Source organism: Dasypus novemcinctus, chromosome 31 (assembly GCF_030445035.2).
Source record: "Dasypus novemcinctus isolate mDasNov1 chromosome 31, mDasNov1.1.hap2, whole genome shotgun sequence".
Taxonomy (NCBI): Eukaryota; Metazoa; Chordata; class Mammalia; order Cingulata; family Dasypodidae; genus Dasypus; species Dasypus novemcinctus.
The window spans coordinates 17,729,278-17,756,342 of NC_080703.1; the positions used below are offsets into that span (position 1 = coordinate 17,729,278).

Consider the following 27,065-nt stretch of genomic DNA (forward strand, 5'->3'; position numbering starts at 1 on the left):
TTTTTCCAGGTTAACACTCTAAGTAATGGGGGTTTAGGTATAAAGGCCTAATAAGTGTAATTACTGGCAGCTTCCTTATTACTTACGATCACCATCATCAGAAGTTGTAGAAGACTCCATCTCTTCATTCTGGGGTTTAATCCTTTTCAGAGATAACTAAATTTGTTCTCCATTTTCTGAAATGATAAGAGCATAGCCTCACCCCCTTACTTTAATCCTGCCTTTTTTCCATTCATTGCTTAAAATATCTTTCTAGAATATTGGTTGATCTTCATTTCCTGTGTCTACTGTAGATGTTTGACATTTTCCAGAGTGACATTCTACAGGTGTTAATGAATTATAAACATTAAGAAAATGTAAAGTAAATAAAGCTTTTGCTAATTAATCTTTTGGTGTCATAATAACATTATTTCCCCCTTTTTGTTTTAAAAGCATAGTTTTTAGGGTATGATGGTTGCATTCAACTATGGCTTGACCTGTAGGATTATAAGGAATATTAGCAACATATTGAATACCATATTTTAAAAGGAAAGATTCAAAGGATTTACTAATGTAAAGTGTATTATTAATGTTTAGAGGGCATCCCATTACAGCAAAAGCAGACTATAGATGTGAATGAACATGATGCAACTGTTCCTTACTTTGAGCAGCAGTGTACATAAAATGAGAATAAGTGTCAATATAAACATGAACATATTGTAGTTTACTAAAGGATGGTATGTGAGTAACACCCATCTGCCATAATTGATTAGGAGTCAGGCCTCCGGGATTAGTTCCAGCTTGAAAAGGCACCACTGTTAGTGGTCCACAAGTAGGACAAGAATGAATAATTTTTGTGCCTGTAGTTTTGTTAACTTTTGATATTTATTTTGCACACCTTTAGCATTAATGTGAGTTAGAGCATGAGCACCTTGTAAACACCCTACTAATAAATCAGCTCAAGCATTATTTGCTGTCATAGGACTAGGCAAAGAGGTATGAGAGCGTATGTGAGTAATGTAAATAGGATGCTGTTTTAACCTGATGAGATGTTGCAAGTCAGCGAAAAGTTGAGATAACTTATTAGTAGCAAAGATATGAGCTGTTCCAATATGCTAAACAGTAAGGCATACATATTCAGAATTAGAGACAACATTCAAAGTTTCCTTAAATATTGTTAACACCTTAATGATGGCAGCAAGTTCAGTATGCTGAGCAGACATGAATGGAGTCTGCCAAGCCTGTTCTTTTCAAGAAGTAATGTATGTTGCTTTTTTATTACTATTACAATCAGTAAATACTGTACAAGATGGTTAGGCCATGCACATAGTCCTGAAAAGCACTGCAAAAGTTCATTGTTAGGTTTTTTATAGATAGAGGAATGCAGCTGGCTTGATTTGTGTAAGAAGACAGTAAAGAAAGTCTTAGCAAGTTTTAAAACAAAGTGATAGCTGTGCTGGACTTTAACTTTTTGCAACAAACTAGCAGTGTTTGGGATTGCCGCATACTAGTGTTGTTACTTTAATCTATGATAAGAGGTTGTTTCTGTGACACATACTCTTTTATTATAATTAAAACCATGAATAAACACACTGTACTTCTCTTTAATATTATGCTGAAATATTGGTAACTTTATACACTTTTAAGCATTTATAGAAACCTTTTGTTCATATGACTTTAATTAATAGAGGGTTTAAGGGAAGAAAAAACTTGTTAATTTTATAACACTGTAAAACACCTTTTATTTACTTATAACATATTAAAAGAACTTAATTATTACTTTAATTTTTCTTTCAAGGTAAAAGAACAAATCTCTTATAATTAGTTTGGAATAAAAGGCTACTGTTCAGGATTAGGTTTTGAGAAAGCAGTTTTGAACATTATGTTCCTTTAAAAGAGATAAAACTTTCCTTTCTTGGAACACCGAGGAAATGATAAGCAGAAGAAGCACAAGAAGCTATTTTGATAAGACAGACTTTCTTTGTATACTGATTATTGAGAATAAGAACTTTTACCAAAACAGATTAATGATGAGAGGCCTTGAGAAAGAATAAAAGTTTTCAACTTTGCAGCAGCATACTACTTGATACTAAAGCCTTTAAAATTTTATAGATAGACCCATCAAATCTTATTCCACTTTAACTATAAAATTTCCTTTTTCACAAACCTTCTGCACTTTTAGTGGTCACTCAGGTTTTGTTCCATATTTTACCCTTTCTTAATAACCAATCATTTTATCTTAGGACAAAATTATCCTGTTTCCTTAATAATAAAAATACATTCCATACAGCCTACATACAAAGTTATCAAGCAAACTTTTTATAACATAATACCATGAACACTAAATGAGCTTGTTAAAATAATGAACTTTACTTTAAATACTTAGTAGCATGCAATATCAGAAACAGTTTCCTAAAAGCAAGTTGTCAAGGGAGGCTGGCTGCAGCCAAGCTTCCCTGTTATAAAATTACTTTTTATTATTATTATTAATTCAGGTTTGTTTAATAATGACCTTTTGGAAATAGCCACTTAAATTAAACACTTTAATTTAAATAATGCTTTATAAGACCTTTTATAATTATTTATAACCATATAGACTATAGTTATATCATTTTTAGACAAATTTTATCTTTACAGAACACATTCCCTTACTTAAAGTTATCACAATACCTTCTACAACTTGCCACATGCAAATTAAGTTTCAAGAGTTTATGAAAAATTAGCCATCCTACTTTAGGACAAAACACACCCCCTTGCAAAACCCATTAAATTTCAGCTAGCATTGCCACAAACACCCAACTCTTTAACATTCATTCAAGTTTCACATCCCCCACACCACCCTGCAAAGAAAAACAAGCCATTCATTTCAATCTAGGCAAGAACCATCCCCTATGAAAAGGCATAGTAATTTTGTTAATCAAGACTTACAATTTTTATCATTGTAGATATCTTATTAACATTTAAACTTATGTATTAATATAATTAACTTAACTATTAATATAAGTGCTTATTTAATTTTTGGCCATTTGAATAGAGCTCTTTTAAAAATTTCTACTAATTTATATTTACCATCCGGAGGTATCACAATATACACTGACATTGAATGAACAGACAAACACAAAACAATTACAACACATTAACAGAAACATACAATTTATTTACAATTGACTCATAATTCTTACTTTCTTGGTATAGCTGCTTTTAAATCCTCTGTTATATATCACATCTTAGATTGTACCTTTTAAGATTTCTTCTGGAATTCATGTCGCCTGTAATATGCAAGCTTGTGCTTGGAAACATTAGTTATCAGCAATCAGTTAAAATAACTTGAGCAGCATAACTATAGTTAAGTTTTTATTTTGCAGTTTAGACAGACCATTAACACACATTTTTGGATTATTACTGTAAGACTATACTGAGACTTGAAGTTCTGGAGAAAACTATTGATTTAAAACTGAAAATTCCTTTTGGACCTTGATAAAAACTTCGTACTAATTTTATTATCTTGGTTAAGTAAGCCCAATCAGAATTAGCATGGAAACAAAACAAAACACAAATGTTGCCACATTTTTCTCTCTTTCTAGTGGCTTAACTATATTAGCCCTCACTAGCCTAGAGCTACATTGTCATGTAGACAGCAGGGAGTTTGAAGAGTTGTGAAAGGGATTGGCATTCGCTGGAGCAAAGTTGATTGCCTCATAAGCTTGTTTGGGTTTCGGGGCCTGTAGCTGGCCTCATGTTCCATTTCCCTGATGGGGAGGGAGAGGTTGACCCTGCATGTTGGTTTGGGACCAACAGCCACTAGCACAGTGCTGGCTGTGGCAGCAATGAGGACAGACTTTAGGGGCACTACTAGGCTTTTTGTTAATACCGGGGGTGGGACAGTTTTGGGTGAAATGGCCGGGATCACCACACTTAAAACAAGTTATTTGCTGCAGCTGTAAAACCTCTTTTAAAGCGGTGGCCGTAGCAAGGCCTTGTTGGTAGGTGGGGCCAATTTCAGAACAAAGCCTGATGTAACCAGACAAGTCCTCCTTCTTTCTATAAGGTCTAACTGCGGCCTGACAAGCCGCATTCACATTTTCAAAGGCAATTTGCTTTACATAGTCTGTTTCTGTATTGGTATCACCAAACAGTCTTTCTGCAGCCATGCACAATCTGCCTACAAAATCTGAAAAGGGTTTCTCTGGCCCCTGCTTAATATTAGTGAGGGAGGAGGCAGGGCGTTCTTTTGTGAGCAACCTTTTGCAGGCCCTAAGGGCTGCAGTTTGAATTTGGGCAAATAGGCCAGGGTTATAATTCATATGCTGTACAGTGCCTTCATAATCTCCTGAGCCTGTTAAAGAGCAGTGGGCCCATAGGTGGAGGAGGCAGTTTTAAGCTCTTTTAAAGATTTAAAGGGGAAAGTGGAATGCACATGAACTATCTTCACCTCACTATCTGCCTCATTATCTGCCTCATTGTTTTGCCCCTCCGTTTGCCTTTGGTGACCCGGATATGCAAAAAAAGGGGGGGGTTTTCACTGCAGGGGATGCATGCCTGGGTGGCCTTTCTAAGCAGGCACAGGTGGGTGGGAAGTTGATAAAAGGATTGTGGTTAACTGCCTTTCTGCATTTATGGTGTTGTAATCCTTTTAGCTGCTGTAGCTCCTTTATGAGTTGTAAATGCTCCCTTCCTGTGGAAACCAGGGATAAACTTCTTTTAGGAACGCAAAGAATTTAGAGAGTTCTTTAACATTAACCTTTACTTCTCTTGTCCTAAGTGGGGCCTGCAGGCCAGACAGGAAAAGGGAACAATTATTAGAGGATGCCTGCCCCATCCTCGCCGATCACTTACCGAGCCTTCAGAAGATAGGCAGTCTTCTGAAGGTCTCTTCCGCCCAAGCTGATAGCTCAGGTCTCCTGCCCAAGCCGATGGCTTAGGTCTTCCACCCAAGCTGATTGCTCAGGTCTTCTGCCCAAGCTGATGGCTTAGGTCTTCTGTCCAAGCTGATTGCTCAGGTCTTCCGCCCAAGAATTCTCAGGTCTTCCGAGTTTGCGTAGATCACCTGGCCAGGTTTTCCGTTGTGTCGGCGTATCAAGAGTACTTCATTCCTGGCCCCACCCACATAGGGTGCCGCTTGTCCGATCTGGCAGGGGTGGATTCCAGGGGCCTGTGGGAAGAAGTGGGGGCAGGGGATGAGAAGAATGGAGGCAAGACAGGATTCTGATCAAGCCTCATTTATTGGGGGTAGAACATGGGAATGTATACTGAGGGAAGGGAACGTGTCCATGGGTGATAGGCTGGTCTTGTGGGTGGCAGGCATCCAAGGATCCAAGGAATTGGCTGAAAGTTCATGCTGGGTCTGCAGAATTTCATGCCTTGTGCATGCATGCTGCTGTGGTTACCAGAGTTGTGGCGGGAAGGGGAGAACAAAGAAACAAGGAGGAAGAAGAAGAAGGAAATGGCGGGGCAGGGCTGAGGTAGTTGTGAAATCCGCCCATGTTGTTGGAGGCTGTAAATAGATTTCACAGCCGGTGGTTCCCCACAATTAACCACTCTTTAGGGGAAGGATAGTTGGGAGATGCCTACCAAAAGATCTCAGACGATGGAAGTGTTAAAATGGCAGTGTTGTTTCATAAACCATATGGTAGTGGATTTATGCTTGAGCACCATTATTCCTGATCAGATTAGGACTTAGCTAATTGCCATCAAAATGGATTTGAGAAACACATACCGCAGGAAAAGTTGACTCCCAAAGTTAGTTGCCAGGCTTATTCATGGGGGCTTTGACTTTACTAGTGCTTCCTATATGTTTTTATAAAATCACCATCTGAACAGAACCTATTCAACATCATAGTATCCTCATAGTTTTCTTTTCTACAATTGCAGGGGAACTCCAGAGCAACTGAAAAAGTAGGTGTTCTGGGCTCATCTGATGTCTGATGAGAAAACAAATATAAGAGACTCGGGCTTCAAACTAGAGACTCAGGCTAATCACAGCCTCATGGCGAGATGAGGATTAGGGGTATGATGAAGGGTTTCCATGGAGGAAATGTGCCCTTGTTACTACATTCTGTGGTAATGGCTGTGATCTCTCTAAGTTGTGCAAGTTTTGCATGCAAGGGGGTTTGCAGGTACTCTAGTTTTAGTTTCTGTGGTGTAATTTTTAGTTTGTCTGTGAGCAAAAGGGGTGACCATAAGCAGCTCCCTAGATGTTAGGTGCCATTTACACTGGACAATTACCAGGGACAGTTTTCTCAAGTACAACCCATCACCACAGCATGCTCTAGGTATATGACCTTGTTCTGTCCTCACCACAGCTGGATCTGGGGTTTGCTTTCTATGATGGCAAAAAGATGTGAAAGTGAGGTGCAGATGTGAACTCACTCTTGCACTGCTAAAGGGAAGGTCATAAATGTGAACTCAGCCATGTGTCATAATACTGTGACCTACAGACATGAACTTACCACACAACCATATGCTTGCTAGAAACCATGCAAGAGAGTTCTAGCACATGTGTATGTACCTACACCCAAATTACCTGGGCCTACAAAGAGACCAAAACTGCCTATCATTATAAAGTAGCCTCCATAGTCACATGGCCTAGGGAAGTTAGCTGTCCAGAATATTACAGACTTTGGCATAGTTATTAGTACCCAAAGCACACAGTACTCCCACATGCAAATGAGCAGCTCAAAATTCTGAGTTGTGTGGCAATACATAGGATAACATGGTCAATCCTAAGAGGGCTGAGGACACAGCTCAGCAAGTCACCAAAAGCAGACAGGCAGGAAGTGGCTGTGGCTCAATCAGTTGGGCTCCTGTCTACCATACGGCATGAACCCAGGGCCTCTTTGTAAAGGCAGGCTCAGCCACATGCTGCAGAGAGCTACTGGCCCAGGTGCCATGGAATGCCGCGAGCCCGCAAGCACTGCAGAAGGTATCCAGGCCTGCAAACACCATGGGGCGCCAAGTCAGCAAGGTGACATAACAAAAAGGGAGACAAGCAAAAAAACACAGAAGAGCATGCAGCAAATCGACACAGAGCAGACAGCAAGCAAGCCACAAAGCGGGGGGGAGAGGGAAATAAATAAGTAAAAATACAGACACAGAAGAACGCACTGTGAATGGACACAAAGAACTGAGAACAAGCAAAAAAAAAAAGCTGCAAAGGGGTGATTAAAAATACATATATATTAAGAAAAAGCAGATAGGCATTGAGAAGACAATACAGTGCATTTGATAACATCATCCCAAATGACAGCATAGATGCTCAAATCATGAGTCAACACAATACTGTCACTGAAAAATAAGAACTCAGGAACATCATCATTCTTAACCTGGTTTCTAAAACCCTTCTTGAAACATTCTTAAACAGCTGTCTTTATGGGTGTTGGCACTCAATCTAGGCAGCCCTCCATAATGAGCATCCCAGAGTTGATGGCCAATAATGAACAAACAATATTTCAATGAATTAACAAAGGGGGTTGCAAAGAAAGATTGGAAGAAAATCCATATGATTAATAAGCAGTAACATTTAAATGGTAATATTTTAGATCATCAATCTTCTACAATTGATTATCTTTATTACAATATGATACTGAATAAATGCAATGGAATGTACAATGTAGACTGGAATCTAGACCACCAAAAAAAAGTTGCTTTTAATCAAGTGGAAATTCCTGTGGAACAAATGGTAAATGTAGCATCAGTACATGTGTATCCAAGGAGCTGAATTTGTTGGATTTGTCAAGAGGATACTGGCAATTTAGGTGAGATACACTAGAGAGAGGAGATGTGATAGTACTCAGCCGCTGGGTCACAGCATGTATTTTTGTGCCATTTGTACACTGGGTATGGCCAATTGCTTTAGGCTTCCATTAGCTACAAAGCTGGGGACACTGAGTTTTGTTTCTTTCCTCCTACTCTCCCTGCCATCTTTCTATCATGATGGAAGGCCCCACAGTAGCAAACGTCATGCTTGTTAAACTACCATCTCTACAAAATTTAGCATCTTGTCCAAGGCCATAAATTTCTTTAGCAATTCATAAGCAACCCACACCACTGCATATTTCACATATATTAACCTGTAAAATCCTCACCAGAATCATTCTTGCAATGATGGACACTCTCCCCATCCCTTACATGAAGATTCTGAGGGGCATTGATTAATGACCCAAGACTTCAAATTCCTAAGTGGTAGAGTCAAATATTCTACCACTAATATCTGTGATAGTGCTACCTATCACAATATATACTAATATTGAGATAGTATATCACAATATACCAATATTGTGAGCTATCATTTACATCACAGGCATGATTTATTAGTGACAATGAAGGAGTTTCCATCATCTGTATATATGCATGTGCCTTAGACAGTTCTTAAACACTGCACTTAAATATTTTATATACTCAGGGGTCATATAACCCAGGGTTGCATTAGTTGCATTTTACCAAATCTTTTAGTTATTAGTTTGAAAAGCAAGAGAAAGCCCAAAATGTTTCTGGTAAATTCCGAGACTTGTGAGGCATCAGTAGAACAAGTTGCCAATCTCTGCCAATGTTGGGTCACAGCTCAGTGCATGGCCCAAGTAGACAGGTATTGGGGAGATATTTTCATCTACTTGATGACTTTATTGCCACAGCCATTAAAATGATCATTCTGTGAGTACGCATTGGAGGAACAGTAACCAGGAAGTAATCAAACTCCATCTTAGTCATAAGCTTCATGTTCATCACTCTCATTGCCACATTCCTGCATAGGTGGGATAAAGAATCAATGCTCAACCTCTCAATACAGTTAATCCAAATTAACTGTCCCACAGTGGGCTGGTTCATGTAAGCATGGAGAGTCACATCACTCAGTGAATACAAAAATACAGTAATGAAAAGAAAGAATGAAGGAAAAATATAAGTTGAACAAGTTACTTTTAAATGGTAATGCTTCAGTATAATGACAAGCTCTATAAAGACTATCCTTATGACACATCTCAGTGACTCAATACAAAGAATAATTTACCTAGAATTATATCCAGTCCACCAATACACACAAAGAAAAATACTACACAACAAATGAGTATTTTAGTAGCAACATTTTGTAGTAGTGGAGATTGAAATGATCTTGTGAAGTACAAAAGGACACTACAATTAGCTTTGATTCAAAAGAGGAAGGAAGAGTGATAAGACTCTGAGGGAATAGCATCTATTTAATACTATTTGTGGGTTGGATATATCATGTTGCTCTTGGATGCCTTAAGCTACATAGCCAAACATTCTTGTTTCTCATTTGTTTCCTGTTCCTCTCCTCCTTTAAAATCCTTCTTCCACCAGAAAGCATGGGCTACCACACATCATTCCAGGCTTATTGCCCTCAGCTCCATATTTTCTTGCCCATTGCAAAGACATGGCAGCTGCCTGAATAATTCATGAACAACACCCCTGTAAAGACACTTACTCTGTGTCCTCCCAGCAACCCCCAAGGGTCTGTTAGAGAAGTCCCCTAGAGATAGGGCAGACAAAGACGTTTCATCTAACTCAAAGGTAAGGTCACCCTTTCGTTTACTGAAATAAACTTCCTAATTTTAGCTTTCATTAAGTTATGAAAATCAGACCAAGTAATTATTCATGATGTATACAATTTCCTTGGTCAGGGGGAGTGTTCATTTGGAGCCTGTTACTAACTTAGCCCTGACACAAGAGGAATCACCTGTATGATACAGGGCTAGTTTTTCCTCGTAGGATTAAGATTTTATTTCCAACCTAAATAGACAGGAGAGATGGATCAAACAGGAAAATCCTGTGCATTTCCACACATCTGTTACAGTTACTTTACGGGCATTTCACTGGACCACTTTTTACCATCAGCTTTTCTAAAGGAAGCAACAGAGTAAAATATTTGTGCAAACATAAACAGCATGGTCCAATCCTCAGTGTTTTCATTTCTCTAATTGTAAGTGGCTTCAGGAGTAAGTGCAAATGGTGGTATTGGTTACACGTTAAGAAAAAAAAATCTAGATAATTTAACCACAAGGTTTTTCATGCTTACTTTATTGTGGAGAGAAGCCTGCTTTCAGCTTCCACTGGGACATAAGAAATAGGGATGAGCTTCTGTTTAAGGTGAAGACAAATGGCCATGTACTACAGTACTTGGAAGCAGTTGTATTCCCATTAGGTGGTTTGGGATTTTGCTCATACTCCACCACAATTGCACACTTTACATATATTTGCTCAGTCAATGGTCAAACTATAACACTGGGCTTCAAAAGGGGCAGGAGGAGTGGTAAGAATCTCTCATTGAACAAACTGCTGCATTTTATTCCCTTTGCAGGGTTATTTCCTGCTAAACACCAGTGACAGCTTCCCTTGCTATTGCTGCCCCTCCATGGTGTGGTTCTTCCTCTCCTCAGCAGCTCACTTGTACTTGCTGATTACCTGCCTCATAGACCCTAATCCCTGCTCCAAATAAGGCCTCATGACCAATCCAGGAGGAACACACCCAAGGTACTGACTGTGACTCCGTGTCCTCCAAGATCCTCCTGAAGGCCAGCTGGAATAGTTTCTAAGTGCCAGGGCAGAGAGCATACACCATTTACTTCAAGGTGAGGTCAACTTTCTTCATCTGAGTTAGAACTGAGCCATTCTTCATTTCTTCCTTTTCCCATCTAATTCAGACATGAAAATTTGATCCTGTGCACTAGAGGTGGGAAGTACAAATGTCTGGTGGGTCAGTGATCAGTGGGCATCTCTTAGCTAATCACTATGTCAAGGGTAAAATCACAAAAGGCAGCATGAAGTTATTAACTATATGGTAGAAAAATATATTCTACTTGGGTTAAAAATTTTGGACTTAGTAATCAAAATGGACTTGAGAGATACATCATCCAGGACAAGCTTCTGTCTTTTCCTGATGTGTCTCCTTTCCTTGAGTTCTTTCCCATCCTGTATTCTAAAGTCACCAAGTGGACATAAGCTTCTGATATCACTATACAGTGAGTTCTGATCCTTACAGTGCTTTCTTTTTTTTAATGAGCATTTATTTTTATTGTATTTTTTGTAGACACAGACCACAAAAAATGTTACATTAAAAAATATATGGGAAACGGACTTTGGCCCAGTGGTTAGGGCGTCCGTCTACCACATGGGAGGTCCGCAGTTCAGACCCTGGGCCTCCTTGACCCGTGTGGAACTGGCCATGCGCAGTGCTGATGCGCGCAAGGAGTGCCTTGCCATGCAAGGGTGTCCCCCGCGTGGGGTAGCCCCACGCGCAAGGAGTGCACCCCATAAGGAGAGCCACCCAGCGTGAAAGAAAGTGCAGCCTGCCCAGGAATGGCGCCGCCCACACTTCCCGTGCTGCTGACGACAACAGAAGCGGACAAAGAAACAAGACGCAGCAAATAGACACCAAGAACAGACAACCAGGGGAGGGGGGGAATTAAATAAATAAATAAATCTTTAAAAAAAAAATATGAGGTTCCCACATACCTCCCACACACACCCTCCTCCAAAGTCAACAACTTCCTTCATCACTGCAGCACATCCATTGCATTTGGTGAATACATCTTGGAACACTGCTGCACCACATGGATTATAGTTCACACTGTAGTTCACACTCTCCCCCAGTACATTCAGTGGGTTATGCCAGGATATATAATGTCCAGCATCTGTCCCTCCAATATTTTCTTTGTAATTGCAGCAGGCCCATAGAGAAAGCAACAATGGTAAGTATTCTGAAATCTCACTAGCTGAGGAAAAAAATCCACATAGTGAAAAAAAAAAGGGGGGGTCTTCCATGCTAGTTTAGTCTCAAGAAGTCCCTGATTATAGCCTCCTGGTAGGAAGGAGAATTGGGGTGTGGTGAAAGCTGCAGCTATTCCAGGTAAGACAACAATTATGTTTCCTGAGAAGCTGTGTTCTCTTTCTTTGGATTAGTCTGTGTGCACCAGAGTGGCACATGATGAAATGAAAACAGACATATGTGGCCATTCATTAACATATGAGACAGGGAAGACTTGAGAAGATGTACAAAGTATTCAGAGCTGCACATCTAGTGAAAACAGACCCAGGCACTGGAGATATTAGAGGCTTAGATTCCTAAACCACACACTTTCTTCATGCCTCTTCTGCCTGGCAGGGTCTCTAAAGTTCTAGTATGAATTTGTCAACATTTCCTATTTTAATTCCTGGTCCTGAGCCCCACAGGGTCAGTGCATGTATAGCAGATTGCAATTTTTGCAAATTTTCAAAAGCCCAGTATCCATTTGTGCTAGTAGTAATGATATGGACAATAGAGAGAACATATTCACCCTTGTAAAATGATCTCCAGGACAGCTACCCAGAGTCTAGCACTAGGTCCATTCTTTGTACTCACCTTAGTATGTGTGTCCAGTCAACATTTCAGGGTGATAAGATTTGAGAAGAATGCTGTAACTTTTGAGCTAAATGAGGCAGTGAGAAGTTGAGGGCTGATTCCTTCACCTCTTCTTCCACATTTGCAAACTGCTTGCAACATCTCGTTGGAGGCCTGGGACTCCAGAGAACACAGGGAATGTCTCAGGACCCAGGCTAGGGAGCTGGGATTCCTATGGTAGCCAGCACAGCCTCAGGTAGAGAAGAGAGGGTGGAGGCCTTATTTTAATAATGTTCCTATGGATGCTTGTGTTCCTAAAAGACTGACTTGTGGATCAGAGGTACATCTCCACCAGAAGCAAAGATGACGACAATCCAGGTAGGTAACAATTCTCAAGAAAGGATCTAATGGAGAGGATTCCAGATCAGTAGTTATACCTGGTGCCAAATCCAAAATGCTGGATTAGGAATTAAACCTACATTTCATCACATTCAAGAAAGGCTTGATTCCAGCTGCCCCTTCAGTGCTAAAAAACCCTAGCAGGTTTTTGTAGGACTTCTGTGAATGGGCTGCTGGATGGCTTCACACACTGGCTCTCCAAATCCTACTCAGCTGGAGTCCTGGAATTGAGCAGGCCCAAGAGAAAATCTCTGGGCAACAGGACCACAGCTTCCCTGCTCCTCCCTAAACCAGTGCTGCTGCCAGGCATCTCTGCTATGTCCTTCAAACAACATGTGTGTCCCTCCCTATACCTTTCCCCAGGCTTGTCAAAGCACCCAAGGTACCCAGTCCTAGAGAGGCTTGATGAAGTCACTTCTTTAATTGCCCATGCATCCTGCATAAACCCTATTATGTCAATTGCAGGACAAGGGAATGTGGGCAAGTTACCTCTAATCTTGTGTTCATCCACCCAAAAGGGTTAGGAAACCTATGGGGGCATTGAGAGGACAAAGGTCTGCCCAATTCCTAAGGTCATCCCAGGCACTTGACAGCCACTTGGTTTGTGAGGTGGGTGGTAGCTCTCTTCCCCAGGATCTGATTCAACTCCAGGTTGCAGAGAGTTGCCCCTGGAGATGGGTGAATTGGTAAGTGAACAATTTATTGACTGGAGAGGACAACAATATACACTTGATCATTCCTCCATTTTCTCCTATGGAACAACAACAAGAATAGAAATTAAAGCAAATAAGCACTAATTAGGAGAAAGAAAAGAGGCAGGGAGGTTCTGAGCCAGGAAAATGGGAAGGAAAGCAATAGCATGCTTAGAAAGACAAGGAGACACTGACTGCTTTCTTAGTGCTCAAGGAAGATAAGAGCATTTCTCCCTAAAATTAGAGCATGTGAGGTATAGAACACAGACCCTATATCTTAGGCAAACCCCACAAGGCAGAAGAGAAGCAATTGAAGCTCAAAATCAGGATGAGATGAGGACAGAATTGTATCCTAGGTGCATGTCATGTTATGACATCAACAATAGGGGCTTGAGCTCCCCTTTCAACCTGAACTTTCTCCTTTCCTTTTGCAAGGCCACCCCATCACCGTTACAGCATTGTGCATTCAGAAGCATTTTTCACAGACGAAGAAGATTCAGACATAGAGAATGGCAACTTGCATGTAATTTATTTCTTTTCCCCCTATTTTTAAAATGTTTCTTATCTGTAAGCATTTCTTTGTAGCTCTTCCTTTATCCATTCTTTATATAATTATCTTGAAGGTCTCTTCCAGGAAGATGAGTTCATACCAATGACAATGTTTTTAAAACATGTCTTCAACTTCCTACCTACTATATTTCTACATCACACTGATTTTTCAACCTACTCTGCACCATGAATCAACTCATGGAATCCAGATGGGCCAGACAAGTAGCTGTGCTGGGATCAGAAGCCTGGATCTCCATCATGGGGAAGGGGACTCTGTGAAGTTGGTTCTGGGCTGGGCTATCCCCTCACGGTAGTGATGCTGCACATGCAGCTCTGGAAATGCAAGTCTGCTCTCCTCCCTGCAGCTGCCTACACTCTTTGAGGAGGAGTCTCTTTATGTCAATTGTCTGTTCCTGGAAAGCACAGATGGCATCCAAGATGTAGAAAGAGAAGAACAAGAAGAGGAAATGTTGAGTGTGGTGTGGGTAGAATGAGGAGGAGAAGGGAAACAGGTCAACTAACACTCCACTGATTCTTTACTTTCTCTTGACACTTCAGGAAATCCAGCCTTCTTGAGGAGCTTACTGAAGAGACTGCAAGTGTGGGAGCATGGAGATAGAGGTGAGAATTGGATGGTGAAAATAAGTGCAGGCAGGTGAAGGATGCCCTGAGACCCTCACCCTAGGGACTAGAAACCCATTCCACAAAAGTCCTAATTTGCTCAGCTATGGCTCCCTAGTTAAGAGGAGAGAGCTCTAGCCCAGTTTAAGAACAGAGTTTGCCCTCCCAATCCCCTTAAAGTCCACCAGCTCTTCCCCTCTCTATTATTGAGTGTGGTGGATAAAGTGGAGTGTCATTGAGTGCCACCTAGTCAGGTCTCAAGGGAAAAGGTTGAGTTAGATTGTTAGTTTGCCAGGGCTGCTTTACCCAATACCACTGGCTAGTTGGTGTATATGCAGGAATTGACTGCCTAAAAGTTTCAGAGGTTAGAAGTAAACTCTAGGTGTGAGCATGGCCATGATTTCCCTCAAGCTGGTGGCAGTTTGCCAGCAATCCATAACTCCACTTCTCCCTCCATCACCTATCATCTCTTTATATTTGTCCCCTCTGCTCCTGCTCATGAATTTCTCTAGACTTGCTCTCTTCAGGACTCCATGCATAAAGGACTAAAGCCACCCTGTAGCAGACTGGCATCACTTACACCAATAAGATCTAACAGCCCTATTCACAAACGAGTTCACTTCCCTAGGAGTCAAGGTGAGGGTGAAATCATGACTTTATGGCTGGACCTGACTTGATCCAACAAGAACAGTGATGCTCTGAGGTCCCTCTTAAGCAAGAAGGGTAGCTACTGTGGCCATCTGTTCTCACTGAGACCTCTCAGTTGCCCAAGACATGGGGTTCTCAGCCTCTGCAGTTCTCTACCCAGATACCAGATTAGTTCATGCACCTTTTCTACAGATGCAGGTCTTCAAGATTTCTCTATGTATGTAGAAGTCAAAGAAACAAAACCTGAAGGAAATTTCCCTGCAGAGCTAACTTGGGATGAGAGAAGCAAGGGAGATTTCGCATTACTCATTTCCCCTTATTAAAGATTGCAATTATTAAAATAACTCTATTATACTATAATGAGGAGTGTTTTATAATATCTACATTTTGGAACATATTAATGTAAGAAAATTTGTTTTTGGTATCACAGTATAACTTTTTAAAAATGGAAAATGACAGGTAAGCTTTGTGTTTGATTAAGAATGAAACTGTTGATTAGGAAAAGGAAGGTTTTTTTTAATGTGAATCTTTCATGACTGAACTCTGTTGGAAATTTCTAGACAATCTTTGTCACAGACAGCACCCTCTGCAAAGAGCAGCAATAGGAATTCAATGCCTCCTGGATCTGGCTCCCAGGGGTATCAGGGACCTAAGGTCACTTCTCCAGGGTCTGAGGTGCCTTCTGGGTCTTGCAACCCACCTCAGGTATTCCAGATTCTGTATTTGTGTTGCAGATCCTACAACTGACAGCTGCAGAGACCTTGACTAGAGGCCCCAGTTTGAGGCTAAGAGGAGCTGGAGATCTCACAGTGTTTGGAGATGCCTCAGTACTCACTCTTCTACTCCACTCAGAATGAGTCAAATTAATGACAGTTCAGTTTTACTTCAAAAGATTAGCTGTTTCAGAAAGAGGTTAATTTAATTTTACTTATTAAACAATATTTGTATCTTTAATACATGTATATATATAGATAAGCACCCTAAACAAAGTTAGCACTATATGAATTATATTTGGTCTCCAAAATGGCTCCCAATTCATACTCTCACTCCTAGAATCCTCATTGTTAGTTGAATAATGGTAAATTGAGTGTGTATCATCCATCCTCCTGTCAATGAATTTCAGTAATTTCATTTACTGAACTCTGTTCACTCACATGGAACATGTCTAGTAGGATAATTGAGTTTCAATGAATTTTTTGCTGTTTTTTCTCTATTTATTTAATGTTACATTCAAAAAATATGAGGTCCCCATATACCCCCCACTCCCCTCACCCCACTCCTTCCACATCAACAACCTCTTTCATCATCATGGGATATTCACTGCACTTTATGAATACATTTTGGAGCACTGCTGCACCACATGATAATGATTTAAATTGTAGTTTACACTCTCTCCCAGTCCACCCAGTGGTCAATGCCTTTTTTTATTACATTTCTGTGTTGCTGGGTATAAAACCACAAATATTGCTTTCCACGAATATACTGCCCCATTTGCATCTGGCACAAAATATTGTTCTCAAAAATGTTGATGAAATAGTAATTACTTTGTATAATGCATGTATAAGGATTTTTATATTTTCTTTAATGGGTAATTTTCCTAAAATATGCCTTGCATTTAGCCTTTCTTAGTCAGTGCTCAGTGTGCACTTTTGATATGCAGCTTCAAAGAATTTCATATCAAACAAAGGAATTGTAATTTTTAGTATTTCTTTCAAGTCTTTCAACTGGTTTTCTGGTTCAGACATTCTATACCATTCCTCATTGTATTAACTCAGGGTTCTCTATGGAAACAGAATCAACAGGAGATATCTGTAAAGAGTATGAGATCTTATAAAATTCTCTCATGTATAGTGGGGATGCACAAATCCAGATTCTGTAGGCAGGCTGCAAAGCCAGGGGCTCTGATGAAAGTCCCACGAAGTTCCCAGGAGACGCTGGCTGTCCAAAGAGGAGCTGGGAAATTTTCTCTCAATGCTGAATCACTTACCCTTTTTAAGGCATTCAGTTGATTACATAAATCATCACACATTGCTGAAGGCAATCTCCCTGGTAGACTGTAGACATAATCAGCCATCTATGCAGTAAACTCACTGATGACTTAAGTCCACAAATGCCCTTACATTACAATTAGCCCAGTGCTTGCTTAACCAAAAAAGTGGGCACACATTCTGGCCAAGTTGACATATTAACATAACCATCACACTCACCTGTTGACTTCTCTTTCAAATCTTTAACATTCTACACTCAATATCTTTTCAGCACTTTCCACTTATTACCTTCTCTTTCTACTTAAGCGTTGTCACTCTATTTCATATATATTACATTTCAAGTTTGAACTGATATTTTTCCAATTTTCTTACTGCCTAATTTCTCCCCATTCATTTTTTGTTTTATAAATAATTTATAATGTCTTCTCAAATATTGTTTCATTTTCTTAGTGCCTCGTATCTTCTTTTGAGAAAGTATATTTCAGTACATAATATAAATCATGATAAAGAACTGTCATTCATTTGGGGTTATTCTGTACTTACTCCTTTTCTCACTATATTATTTGAAAATAACATGAATTTTTTCTTTTGATTTTCACATGATTTTTAAAAATTATAGACAGAAGTGAGATTCAAAATACCTTTTCCAACAACACAGAACTGTTTCTGTGTCTAGATGTATTATGAAATTTTTTTTAAAGCATGGAAGCTTTCTTCCCGATATTTCTGGATTCTGTACTTTTACCACTCCTAAAAATGCATCGTCACTCTCATTACCTCTATTGCACCCATCATTGTGTATTTTTTTCCTCCATGTGACTACTGAATATTCCTTTTAGCAAGTGAAACATGAATTACCACTTTGCCAAAATCAAGTCATTCTCCATAAATGGTTATGTATTTTTAAAACCAATTATCTGTTATTTTCAAATATATAACTTGCATTGTATTTCATAACTGAATTAACTTATTTTTGAATATTTATATACATATTATTCCTATACTCATTAGGTTTTAGTTTCTTATATTTCTTATATATGTAAATTTCTTTGTTTTTACACTTTATATCTGAGTTGACTTCAGAGTTAACTTCCTTTTTATTTCATTTTAAATCAATCTATTTTCATACATATTTGGTGTTAGCAATGGCAGTTCATATCAGCAATTTTTTTAAAATTTCTATTATTTTGATTCACAATCACATGGGCTCAGTGTCATTTATATGGACTACAATATCACCACCATATGGCTTTAAACTTATCATCAGGCACATACACCAACATCCCTGAAGGAATCTTGGTATTCCCATGGCCCCCAAGGATTGTCTTTAATACTTGTCCTTGACCCATTAATAGTATTGTTTTCTTAATAACCTCTAGAAAGAATAAATTCATTTGATATGCTTTACTGAATTTTAAAACTTAAGAACACATCAAAATGTTTCAGGCATATTTTATCATGAGCGGATTATTAAAACTTGAACACGTGGACATTAGAAAGAATTCAGTTCTTCAAAACCATAAAATTGTAGGTATGCTACAATTAACTCACATTCCAGGATTTCATAAATGCACTCACAGGATGCTATCACCTGGGAACTTTCTACTGCTTACTAAGCAGAGGGACATTTGTGGAAGTCATTCTACTCTGTTCATATACCTGCATCTACAAAACTCACTGCTAACATAATACTCAATAGTGAAATCCTGAAAATCTTGCCTATGAAGTCTAGCCAGAGCAGTTGGGTAAGAAAAAGAAATAAAGTCATTCAGATTGTGCGGTCACCCCTTGGGCTGAAGTGTGGTTTGCTGGCCTGGCGGGGGAGCAGCTGCGGCAGGCCAAGCCGCTGCCCCCATAATAGGGTGGCTGGTCGGATTCACCACCACCCCTGAAGGGAGCTTGGCATGGGCGCAGAGTGCCCTCGGGTCTCCCCTTCTCGGCAGCCATGCTTCCGTGGCCACCCCTCCTCCCGGATGGCACCACACGATGCCTGTGGGACGGCATCCTTCTTCTTCTTTCTCCCTGCGCAGGCACAGGGCGGAAAATTCCAGTCTGCCCTTTTCCCCTCCCCCGACAGCAGCAACAGCCAGGCATGGGTGGAAAAATCCAGTCTGCCCTTTTCCCTCCCCCTGACAGCAGCAACAGCCAGGCGTGGGCGGAAAACTCAAGTCTGCCCTCCACCCCAGCAACAGCAGCCACCAATCCCTAAACCCTGCCCCTTCCCCCAGCAACAGTGACAGCCAATCCCTAACCACCACCCCTCTCCCGTCCAGCACCTCCCACTGACCTTTCTCCGGCAACCAATCAGAACAGGGCGTGGCTTCAACCAATCAGCCTTCCCCAGCCCCTATAAAACTGTTGCCTCTCCCTCAATAAAGTGGACCTGCGTGTTTACCTCGTCTCCACGGTAGTTCTTCTGCCATGCGCCCTCCAGTCCTGAGAGCCCCCGACAAGGGCCTGGCCTCCCTTGTCCCCAGTTCACTGCCTGCTTCTCCGGGTGACCCCCTCATCGCCTGCTTCTCCGGGTGACCCCATCAGCCGAACCGTGCAACCCCTGTGAGACCGACCCCTCGTCCCAAGCAGGACCGATCCCTCGTCCCAAGCAGGACCGACCCCTCATCCTGAGCTGGACCAACCCCTTGTCCGCAGCCAGACCCCACCTCTACTGATCGAGCAAGCTGCCGCAAGATTGGAATGGAAGAAGGAAAGCTATCCTTACATACAGATGACATAATCTTATAAAAACAAATTCCAAAGAACCCACAATACTAATTTTACAATAATTTTACAATAAAGAAAACTTGTCATGTATAAGATACACAAAAAAGGTTTTATAATACAGCAAAGGATTTTTTTAGAAGTCCATTTAATTATCCACTAACAAATTGAATACCTAATGAATTTAATGAAAGGGTGAAACACTTGAACACTAGCAAACATACCTGCATTAAACTGAAGTCCTAGACATATGGTAAGACATCATTTGTTCAAGGATGGTAAGACTCAGTAATGTTCTAATATCAATACTACCTACAGGAAACTACAGATCAATATAATAGTTTAAAAAATCCCAGCAGCCATTATTCTTTTTGCAGAACTGGAAAAACTGATTGTCAAATTTAAATGGCATCAATTACTGTCTTGAAGAGTCAAAACAATCATCTTTCTCCTTTGTGAGATTGGGATAGGTTAATTTATGTAACATCAGGAGGTCTTTCCTTGAGATCTGGTTGACCTAAGAATTTGCAGGATCCTCAGGGACATTGGGGTTCACAGAAATTTGGGTTATAATTCTCCTTGTTAATGGAGGGCCACTATCTTCCTGTAAGTTTAATGGGGACTCAGAGGCAAGAATGTGGAATATCTCTGAGTATAGAGCTGTATTGTTGTAGAATTTGAGAGGTTCAATTATTTGAGTATAGAGAGGCCAGGACTCAGGAATGATTTTGAGAAGGAAAAATGGTTTATTGACAGCAGGCTGGACTCAGGGAACTTTCCATTTCAATCCCTTTCCGTTTCAATCCCGAGCCCCAACAAGATTTTTTAGTCCCTTTTATACAGAGAGGAAAGGCCAAATGGTCCTTTTGTTTCAGTTCTCAATAGGCTTGAATCAGCATATATTTCCACTTCTTAGGTAAGCTTTTAGCATGGACCTCAGGCATTCGATAAGTTTTAGCATATTTGGTTTGCATTTCCCCTGAATACTTAAAGTTTATAGACCTTGCTTTGTTAAACTGTTTCCTGCTCACCAAGGGCAGGACTGCAACCTTTTATCATCCCACACCCACAAGTCACAGATAGTTTAAGGTTATCTCTGAAGAGACAAAGAGCCTCTCACCCATAGCCCACATCAGTATCTCTCCTTTGGGGGACTTTCATTCACACTGGGTGCAGACTTGGGTTCTCAGAAGGAAGTAAAGGTCTCTTAAAAAAATGAATTGACCACCTCCCTCCCCCTAGACCTTAAGTCATAGGATCTGCAGTGAGTTAAGCATGAGCAAGGGTATGAACATTCATTCAACATCACTAGTGACCAGTAAAGTTCATAAGAAACCTAGAAAGTCTCACTGATACATCTTATGGAATGAACATGATCTGGGTGAGGAAGGACTGAAACAGGAAGGTGCACAACTCCAGGCTGCTCAGAGAGTGGTTCAGGTCTTTAGCCAGGGGAACTACTGTTGTCGACCACCTCTAGAGAAGTTCTCATTATCACAGATTATACTTTTCACCTCCAGAATTTCTATTTCAGTTGATTTTATACTTCTTAGCTGTTTATTTATAGTCTCTATTTGGTGAGACATCCTTCTCATGTTTTCCTTTTACTCACTGAGCAGATTAAAAATTGGTAATTAAGAGACTAGTCTGGGAAAATGGCATCAATGGAGGTGGGCACTGCTGAGTTCTTTCACAAAAATGGTAGAAAAAGGGCAGGGCCTAACCTGAGTGAGCTGTTTGGGGAATCCACAGAGCAGGAGGCTGCAGGCATGCAGGCATCATTAAGGAGGGAGCTGGACAAAGAGACAAAGATCCCAAGGGAAAACCATGAGGTGCTCAGCCCTGTGGCTGGACAAGTTGGTGGATAAGTCCCACCGTCAAGGCAAATAGCCTGTGTGGACCCCCTGCTCTCAAAGGCCAGCTGAGTGGGAGGAAGCATTCCCTGGAAGAAGGGAGCCCTGGTGAAGGGTGGAGAGTGGTTTCCTTTCTGCCATTTGGGAACCTGAGCCACCTTTGAATCTCAGGGAGGACACCAGCCAGCATTGAGGTGGCCCTGGGGAAAGGAAAGGGGGAATCTGCTCAGGCAAGCTGTCAGACCCAGCCACCTTGGGAGAGGAACTTGGCCAAGGAGGGGGCAGAGACAGGCATCTAACTAGTCCAGCCACTGAAAACTGTTAGAAGTCCACCTGCCTAAGGGAAATGGGGGCAGGAAGAGCCAGATAAACTTTCTTTTTTGTTGTGTTTGTTTCTCCGTGTTATTCAGGAGAAAAACTCTATCAACTTCTACTAAAACAGACTAACAGCTTAAGAAATTTTGTCACATTAATAGAGAAAGAACAAAATTTTAGCTTTACATCATTAGATTTGATATTAAATCTTTTAAATTTTTATAAATAGACCCATCAAATCTTACTCAACTTTAACCATAAAAATTATTTTTCCATGAACATTTCAAACTTTCTGTATTCATTCAGGATTTGTCCCACACTTTACTTTTTCTTAATAACCAGTTATTTTATTTTAGGGCATAACTACTTTCTTTTTCCATAATAATAAAACATTCTATTTACATACATAAGTTACCAAAGTGATTTTGGAAACTATCTCAGAGCAAATCTCTTACAATATATAATTACCTTGCTTACATTAACAGGTAGTTTATTTTAACAATACAGGAAAAATTACTTTTTCTAATTCTAAACCTAAGATTCCCAATGGAATCAAGATCACTTTATTTTTACCACCACCTTAATATGAAGATTGAGGTGTTTGTTGCCTATTTAGCTTGTAGAGCTGCTGTAGAAAAAGAGGGAAATGCCTACCTTGCGCATAGGTACCTGGTTCAAACCTTGGTACCTCCTAAGAGAAGGGATCTAGAGAGAGTAAGGCACCCAGCTAGCACCTCATGATAGGAACTCATAGACTGTGTTTCTATTATTTTGTTTTATGGTTGTTTGGGATCTTTTTTCTTTTTTCTTTTATTCACTAAAACTGGTTACATCACCTGCAGAGGGCAGGCTGCAGGGTGAGTGACTGATGAGCACCAGCAGTCTTGGGAGGTCCCTAGGGGCCTAAGAGGGAAGGCTGCTCTTCCTGGGTTGTTACTCTTTCATTTCTTGTTTGTTCTTTTACCTTTTGTTTCCTTCATTCTTTTACCTAATTTTTCAACCTACTTTCTCTTCTTTCCTTCATTTTTCTGTCTTCCAGCTTCTGTTGATTTTCTTTCATTCCACCACTTCTTCTTTGGTCTTTATGTTTCTTTTTCTTTGTCTTCTTTTTTCCCCTTTCTATTCTCTTCTCATCTGCTTAGTCTTTCAATTCATTATTTTTTTTTCTATTTTGTTTCTTGTTTTTTTTCCTCATCTGTCTAGTCTTCAAATTCATTCTATTTTTTTCTAGTTTTTTCAATCCCAACTCTTTATTCTTATTCCTTTGTATTTGTTATGAATTTTACTCATATTACTTAGTTTCCAAACTTTTGTACAGTTCCTCTTGTATGTTTTATGATTAATACTATTCTCCTTTGCTTATCTCTTTCCTTTTCTCTGAACCTTTTTTTTTTTTTTTTACAAGGGAACAGAGACAACTGCAAGGATATAGAATGAGAGGAACCAAGCAAAAAAAAAAATCCTTGGTGAATGCAAAGAAACAAAATAGCTCATCAAGATAAACAGATGGTTAGACACAACAAAAAATTACACGCCATACTAAGAAAACAGGAAGACACGGCCCACTCCAATGAACAAATTGAAAAACAGGAGAAGATACAAAATGGGGAACTAATCAACGGTGTCCAAACAAATATCATGAGTGAAATTAATGAAGTGAAGGAAGAGATAAAGGATATTAAGTAGTCACTGTGGGAACATACTGAAGAAATTGTAAATATACATAAAAAGATAAAAGACCTGATGGTGATGAATGGCATAATGCAAGAAATCAAAAATACCCTAGAGGTACAAACAACACATCTGAACTGGCAGAGGAAAGAATCAGCAAAGCAGAAGACAGGACAGCTGAAATCAGGACAGATAGATAAAAAGACCCAAAAAATTTCAGGAGGAATTAGGGATGTGAATGAGAACAAGAAATGCACAAACAAGCACAAGAACAGATAGAGCACAGTAATGTCCACAGTGGCATTATTCACTACTACCAAAAGATGGGAACCTAAATGTCCATCAACAGAGGAATGGATACACAAATTGTGCTATATATATACAATGGAATATTACTCAGCTGTAAGAAAGAATGCAGTGTTAACACATGGGATAACATGGATGAATCTTGAAGACCTTATGTTAAGTGAAGCAAGCCAGGCACTGAAGGACAAATATTACATGACCTTACTGATATGAATTAAACAAATTAAGAAAACTCACAGAGCTAGAGCCTGGAAGATAGGTTTACAGGAGATAGAAAGGGAGCAGAAGATTGTGAGCCAAGGCCCATATGAGAGAAACCTATGGTAAGGTGTATAGGAGTAGTTGTACAGTGGAAGGGCATGACAGTGTTGTATCAGCAGTGATGCCATTAGGTAGGTGCTGGTTTGTGAAGGGTTAGGGAGGGGAGGGTTGGTTGGACTGTCAATGGAAATGGGGGAATGATGGGGGAGGGAGCAGGTGAACACTGGGGATTTGTAGGTATGTGATTGAAACTACAATGTTGGGAATGTTATTTTGCCAAGTATGGCAAGGGGGATTACCAGTTTACAGAGTTGGATGTAGGGAGGATGCAGGACAGGGTGCACCTGGGGTAGGCATCTAGGGAGTGAGAGTTCATCTTGTCAATTGTGTGTTGTATCAGTGGGTGCAGGGCCATATAATGAGTGGGAAGGTGTTGGACTCCCATCCTGGGGAGTTCTGCTGTGCTTATCAAATAGAAAGGAGGGAATCTCTCGAGAGCTAGGGTGGTGCCTCATAGGGGAGGACAGAACAGTATGTAAAGCCCAAAATGTTGTAAGTAACTCTGAAACTTGTTCTTCAAGGGAGGGGAAGGAAGGAATAAAATAGATGGAATATGGGGCATTTTTGGGGTGATGGAAGACCATGTTAAATTTCATCAAAATTTATAAAGGAGTATGGTTTCAAATGTAAACCATAATGTAAATCACTGACCATGGTTAGTAGCAATGTTTCAATATCTGTACATCAATTACAACAAATGTATCATCCACATGTAAATGCCTTCAATAGAGGAAAAAGGGGAAGATGTTGGGTATATGGAATCTCCTATACATTGTATGTGAATTTACTGTAATAAAAGCTTCTCTGAAGACAAAACAAAAATAAATAACACCCTGGGGGAATAAACAGAAGAAAATGTCACTTAACACACAATACAACACATCTTACAATGATGAAAGACATGTTAAATTTTTAAAATTTATTTTACTTTTCCTCATTTCAAATTTTAAAGGTATTTTTTTTGTATTTTCATTGATAATTTTTAAACTATCATTATTTCATTTTCCTATTAATTGTATTTGATTATTGTGTTGGTTTCATGTCTGAAGAAGTTCTGGATCACAGAAGGGTTACAACTGTGGCAGGAGAGGATGATTACTGTAGGGTGTCAGTAATGGGGGATGCATGGGAGGAGGGTGACCTGGGGCAAACCTATAAGGCATATAAATGTACGTAAGTATTCATGGGGCATTGTCACAATGGGCAGAGATTTACACACAACTGAAAGAATATCAAATTCCCGTTCTGGGGAGCATGCCACATTCTTGAATGGGGCAGCAAGAATCCCCCAAGTACAGAGACAGTGACTAGTGAAGAAGGATGGACTGATGGCAAGCCCTTGAAAGTGATGACTGTATTTATGAAACTTCACTTCTGAAATTGAAACTTAGCATAGTATTATAGGGTGCCTAAGAGTTACCTCCTGAGAGACTCCTTGTTGCTCAAATGTGGCCTCTCTTAAGTCAAACTCAATATATAAATGCATTACCTTCCTCCCAGCATGGGATTTGACTCATAAGGATGAGCCTCCCTGGCACTGATGGATTACTACCAAGCACCAACTATCAATGCTAGGAGGAGAAAGACCTTGACCAAAAGGGGGAAAGGGTAAAGACAAATGAGTTTATAAGGTAAGAGACTTCAAAGTGAGTCACGAGGTCATTCCAGAGGTTATGCTTCAGCATGATCTCATTGACTGCCAAAGTAAACACTGCCTCAAACATTAGGGCTCCTGAGGGCTCTGGAGACATCCAGACACTATAGGCAGGGCAGACAGCTCAGGCCTGGCATCATGCCAGAGGGCACTATATTGAACTTATACTCCCCAGTGTGACAGAGGTGGACTCAGTTGTGGTTTCCCTACACGTGACTTTTCTGCCCCTTCTACCTGAACCTATAGTTAGTACTAGAGTTGATAAGGGTATGTAAATCTTTGGGCTATCCATATGCCATTTGAGGCCTGAATCTCAACAGAGTTGCAACACCTACTCTCCAGTTCATTGGACTCATCCAGGAGAACTAAAAAGGAGATAATGATGGACAAGGACCATCCCAAGCTACACAGTGTGTGCAACTGCAACCAAGATAGTCCCATCCATCTGCCCCATGGTATCTAAGACCCCTCCCAATTAAAGGATGGAGTGGATTCACCATCCCAGAATCCTCAGGATTGGGGAATGAATGATGGACTAGAGTAGACTTACTGGTATTCTACTATAGACAATGTGATTCTGGCAACGGAAGAACTTTTACCCTTCATGAGAAGGCAGTGGCCACTGGAGGTCCTGAGGGGAGGGAGAGGGAAAAATAGGTGTAATATGGGGGCATTTTCCAGACTTGGGAATTGTCCTGAATTTAATGGCAATGACAGATACAGGCCATCATATATCCTGTCAAAACTTACAAAATTGTGCAGGACATGGTGTAAACTACAATAGGAAACTATAATCCATATATAATGCCTATATAGCATTATAGGCAATGCTCCAAAATGTGTTCATCAATTTTCAAAAATGTACCACATGTATGAAGGATGCTGTTAATGTGGGAAAATGTGGGAGGAATGAGGAACAGGGCATATGGGAATCCCCTATATTTCTTATATATCATTTATATAATCTAAATACCTTCTTTAAAAAAATGGAAAAGTATATAAAATTTGGTAATTTGTAAT

General features: G+C 40.2%; 2 long non-coding RNA genes across 2 annotated transcripts in view; one reads left to right on the plus strand and one right to left on the minus strand.

Moving 5' to 3' along the window:
• LOC131277065 (uncharacterized) overlaps positions 1–27,065 on the minus strand; it is a 156,713-nt gene that overhangs the window by 77,436 nt on the left and 52,212 nt on the right. The window contains exons 3-4 of the long non-coding RNA XR_009184252.2: positions 4,816–5,131; positions 87–176 (exon numbers count right to left, since the gene is read on the minus strand). This is a non-coding gene — a long non-coding RNA (uncharacterized lncRNA). The remainder of the gene's footprint in view (positions 1–86; positions 177–4,815; positions 5,132–27,065) is intronic.
• On the plus strand, positions 14,151–16,258 carry LOC131277066 (uncharacterized). The gene is made up of 3 exons (XR_009184254.2): positions 14,151–14,419; positions 14,509–14,571; positions 15,954–16,258. It is a non-coding gene; the product is annotated as an uncharacterized lncRNA (long non-coding RNA).